This window comes from Phodopus roborovskii, unplaced genomic scaffold (assembly GCF_943737965.1).
Source record: "Phodopus roborovskii unplaced genomic scaffold, PHOROB, whole genome shotgun sequence".
Taxonomy (NCBI): Eukaryota; Metazoa; Chordata; class Mammalia; order Rodentia; family Cricetidae; genus Phodopus; species Phodopus roborovskii.
In genome coordinates this window covers 13634366-13639569 of record NW_026126636.1, presented here as the reverse complement: position 1 = coordinate 13639569, position 5204 = coordinate 13634366, and the positions used below count along the sequence as shown (strand labels likewise).

The 5204-nt window shown below is 47.2% G+C and overlaps 1 non-coding gene across 1 annotated transcript; it reads left to right on the top strand.

Moving 5' to 3' along the window:
* The first annotated feature begins 4612 nt into the window (after positions 1-4612).
* Positions 4613-4737, top strand: LOC127239059 (small nucleolar RNA SNORA40). The gene has a single exon (XR_007835959.1). It is a non-coding gene; the product is annotated as a small nucleolar RNA SNORA40 (small nucleolar RNA).
* The last annotated feature ends 467 nt before the right edge of the window (positions 4738-5204 follow it).

Below are 5204 nucleotides of genomic sequence, written 5' to 3'. Positions count from 1 at the left end.
CACCCCTTATGTCTCCCTAGCTTGCTCTCCCCCCCCCTCCTGAGTGGGAGCCTGATGAACTCAGCACTTGCCGCCTCCTCCGGGTGGTCCTATCAAGAGGAAAAGTCGGAGGGCATCACCTCCTTTTGTGAAACTGGCCAGTGCTCGTTAGGATGAAGACCTCGCTCCCCTCAGCATACACCCTGCCTTCTAGTAGGCCACCAACCTCCCCTCTGTTCCTGTTTCCCTGTCAGCGTGTTTCACCCTCCCACCCCCCCACCCCCAGGCCCCAGTGGAGTGGATACCCATCCCACCTGCTCCTGACTCAGTCAGTGGAGTTTCACAAGGATGAGTAACTAAATTCAATCCCCCAACATCCACGTTAATAACAAACGAATGTTCAAACAAAAGCAGGGGTAGTGCCCGTGTTCTTGTAATCCCCTTGCCGGAGAACTGCAAGAGTGAGGCTCCTTGGCCAGGCAGCCTTAACCTACATGGCAAGTTCCAGGCCAGTGAGAAACCCTGTCTTTAAAGAAAAAAAAAAAAAAAAAAAAAAGTGGACAGTGGCCGCACTGAGACAACACCCGAGTTTGCCCTTTGGCTTTCATGCACACAAGGGCACCCCCAGCTCCACCGCCCCTATGCGCACACAGAGAGAGGTCATATCTCGAAGGAGATAACGCGACCAGAGTCCCAGCAGAGGAATCTTCCTGGGCGTGTCTTGTAAGCATAGTTCAAAGTGTCCAGAATTCCAGGCACTATACTGGGACAACAGGAATTTGCAAAACAAGTTCTCTGTTGACCACGTCCAGCAGTACCCAAAAGAAATGAAAGCAGGGTCTTGAAGAAGCATTCTTATGCTTGCGCTTGTAGGAGAATTACACGCACTAATCCAGGGGTAGAAGATACCCTATAATGTCTGTCAGCGCACGAAGGGTTAAACAAAACCGTGGCATGCCCATACAGTGGGAAAAAGATTCAGTCACCAAAAAAGAAGGGAATGCTGGCACATGCTCCATGTGGGAAACTCAAGGACGTTAAGCTTGAGTTAGAAGAACGTCCAGATATCCAAAGAGACAAATGCTGTATGATTCTAGTTACCTCTGCCAGTCAAATCTGTGGATGTAGAAATAAAGATGGCACTTCCGGTATTCCTGAGCTTCTGCCGCTGCCTCCTTTCATATAGAGTTGACTGATATTATTTACTGTGTGTGGCTTCATGCATATGTCTTAGCACGAGGTTGGAGGACAACTTTCAGGAGTTGGTTCTCTCCCATGTGGGTCCCAGGGATTGAACTCAGGTCATTAGGCTTGGTAGCGAAGTCCTCTCTACCATCTAAGCCATCTCACTGTCCCTGCAGCCATCTTAATTGTCTGGTGATGCTGCATCTGGGTCCCGGTTTGCATTTTTTTTCTAATGGTTAATGACATCAGATGCCTTTTCTTGGGTTTGGTGGCCATTTTATGTCTTTGGAGAAACAATAATTTAACCTCTTTCCTTTTTTTTTTTTTTTTTTTTTTTTTTTTTTTTTGAATGATGAAACCAGATTGCTGTTTTTCTGTTTGTTTGTTTTGGCTTTTTAAACATTTATTTTTATATCCATTGATGTCTGTGGGAGAGTGTCAGATCCTCTGGAACTGGAGTTACAATCAGTTGTGAGTTGCCATGTGGTTGTGGGGAATTGAACCCAGGACCTCTGGAAGAGCAGCCAATACTCTTAAACACTGAGCCATCTCTCCAACCCCAGGTTGCTGCTTTTTTAAGACTTACTGATTGTGGATATTTTGGTTACCATCTGTGTCTGTGGTGCCAGGGAACGATCCCCAGTCCTATGGAAGAGGACTTAATTACCAAGCCACATGACTTTGCTTTTTTTTTTTTTTTTTTAATCGTGTCATTGTTGGAATTCCTCATATGTTTAAACTTCTACACTTCATCAGGCATTTTCTCTCATTTCGTAGATTGCCATTTTAAAAGGTTTATTTGGTGTGTGTGTGTGTGTGTGTGTGTGTGGCATACACTGGAACTTGCCGTGGCGCATGTGTGGAGGTCAGAGGATGGCTTTCGGGATTTGCTCCTTTCCTTTCACAGCGTGGACAGAGTGCAGGTTGCCAGCCTTAGTTCAAAGCCATCTTGCCGGTCCCCTAGACCTTTGTGGTCTGTCAATTGCATTTTCTGGCCTCGGGACTTTTAAGTTTGGTGTGATTCTACCAGCCTATTTTCACATTTCTTCCCTGTATTTTTGATGGCCTGTCTGAGGAGGGCATTGCTGAATCCCGTTCATTTTTTTTTTCTTTTTTTAATCTTTATATTTTGTAGTACTGTGGATTGAACCCAGGGCCTTGTGTAGTAGGCTAGGCAAGTGTTCTACCAATTGAGCTGCAGCCTCAGATCCTTACTTACTCAACAGCATCTGCTTCCCAACTCTAGCCCCTCCAGGTAAAGAAAAACCTGACTCGTCTATGGTGATGTGGGGGCATTGAGACAGGGTGGGAACAAGTCACCCAGGCGGGCATGGAACTCATTATGTAATGAGTTCCCCCTCCCCTCCCCGCCCACCTGCCCTGAATCTCACAACCCTCCCACTGCAGCCCCCAAGCTGTTGGGACTACAGGCCTACAGGACCACACCCAGGTGGCAGAGCCATGTCTCTGAGAATCCAGCTCCTTCCTGGTGATTCCTATCCATAGACCTGAATCCCGATTCTTGATTATAGAACCCCCAAACCTGCCCATGTTGTGTTTAGAGTTATACAGCATCTTCACCCCTGAACCCTGGGGAAAAAAAAGAAAAAACCCAAACAAACAAACAAAACCAAAAACAGGGCCAGTGAGAAAGGTGTTTGAGGAAGCATAAAGACTTGGTTTAGTCCTTGGGACTGGCCCCTTCCATCATGGAAAGGACAGAGCTCACTCCTGCAAGTTGTTCTTTGACTGCCATAAGAGCCACACACACACACACACACACACACACACACACACACACGCACGCACGCACGCACGCACGCACACTAAATAACTTAATGTAAACTTTTAAAAACTCCAAAGGTCCTTGTATCTACTGGGCCAGTCCTCAATAATTTTTTTTTTTCTTACAGTGTCTCTAACAATTTACAATCTTATGTGCTTTTTTTTTTTTTTTTTAACAGTATTGAAAACGATTTTTGTTTTGTTTTCTTCTCTTGCCTAGCCAGACAGCAGCATTCCCTAGACCCTCTTGGAATAGAAATATGGTTCTTGTATGGCAGGCAGAAGGGCTCCCCCTCCCCTTCTGCTAGGGTCAGGGAAATGAGGCATCTTCCTGGCCCTTGCTGGGGCCTCTAGCCAGCAGCTGGAGGGATTAAGGAAAAGAGGCTCCTGGCGTCCCTGAGTCTGGAGTGGCTGCCCGAGATGTCCCAAGAGAGGCCAGTGGGCCAGAGGGCTGGAGGCTCCCAAATCAATCAGAGGTCTTAAGGTCACTGAATGGTGACCTTTGAATCAGGATCCTGGTAACCCTGGAGGCTCGCACACCCTCTGAGGGGTTGGGGGAGAAAGGCACATGTTTGAACCCAGGTCCTTTCCCAGAGGGCTGCCCTTCACACGCAGTCCTTCCCAACACCTTACAAGGAGAGCTCTCCCCTCTTGTCTCCCCAGCACTGTGCTCTGGGAGCAGAGAGAAACTTCTAGCAGCTTCCTTTCTGAAAGTAGCTAGCAACCTCAGGTATAGCTATTACAAGGTAGGAAAGCTCACATTGCTGGCAGTTGCTTAGGAGACCTAGCTAATTTTAATACATCAGATAACGAGGGACATACGGCAGGGGCAACACACAAAATGGCTTAGCAGGAAAGGTGTTTGCCCTCAAGCCAGATTACCTAATTTCAAGCCCCAGGACCTGCTTAAGGAGGTCAGAGGACAGTGTTCAGAAGTCAGCTGTCTCATACCATGAGAGTCCTGGGGATTCTCAGGTCCTCGGGTTCTGCCACAAAGCCTGGCGACAAAGCCAGGCAATAAAGTCAGGCAACAAGTGCTTTTACTCACTGTCACAAAAGTGCTCTGGCACACACCCCCACATACCACATACATACAGGAAACATAGAAATGCAATTAAAAAAAAAAAAAAAAGTCAAGGAGTATACTGGACATAATGGCTTCCTTTGTCCTGAGCTTTCCCTTCCACGAGGAGAAGCAACTGTTACCAGTTTTGACTAAAAGGTGGTTGTTTAACTAGTCAATACTCAATAGTGTGTTCAGTTTGCTGCCAATCAGTTGCTTCTCTGCTAATTCAGACCCACTAACATTAGAACACTGCCCAAGGTGAAATGCAGGTGGTCTCATGAGTGACGGACAATCGACAATAAGTTCATTTATACTGTACATTCTAACGTGTTGATACTGGGCTGGCAAGATGGTCAGTTGGTGAAAGTGCTCACCATGCCAAGAACTTCTCACACACTGTATGAGTCAATACACAACACCCCGGCTCTTCCGAGCCAAACGGTCTATCTACATCGGGGACCTTCCAACAGCACCTTGCTAGGCAAGAACTTGCTTGGCCCCTCTGAGATCCGAGACCCATTCTGTGCCCAAGGGTATTGTACTATTGCACCCGTGTGTGTGTGCGTGTGTGTGCGTGTGTGTGTGTGTGTGTGTGTGTGTGTGTGTGTGTGTTTCTGTTGACGTGGTTTATGCAGAAGACACAGGGCGCAGGAGTAAATCCTCATTTGCAACCCAGAACTCACTGTTCAGTGTGAGTTTGGATACCCGTGAGAAGGGATACGATGCCCAGGGATGCTCAGTGATGATGGTATTGACAATGAGGCTGGCCCCAAGAATGATCACGGAAATGCACACACTCGGATGGGATGTGTTGGGTCAGCATTCTCATTTTCATGTGATAGATTAAGATTTCTTCCCTTTGTTTTGCTAAGCACCGTATTACGTCCCGTTCTTTACCCAGTGTGTGTGTGTGCCCATGCGCCTGGGTGGAACTCAGAAGCCAGCTTATTGGAGTTGGTTTTCCCCTTTCCACCACTGAGCAGGCCCCTCTATCGACGGAGCCATCTTTCTTTCCTTCATCTTTGTTGTTTGGTGGTGGTGGGGTTTTTTGTTTCTGTTGTTGGGGATGAGCGGGAGAGAGGCACATTAAGCAAGTTAAGCCAGGCTCAGAAAGGCTGGTATGTTTTCTGTCACACACACAGTTCCTGGATTTTACATAGGTAGCTGAAAAACCACGTCTCTATACATA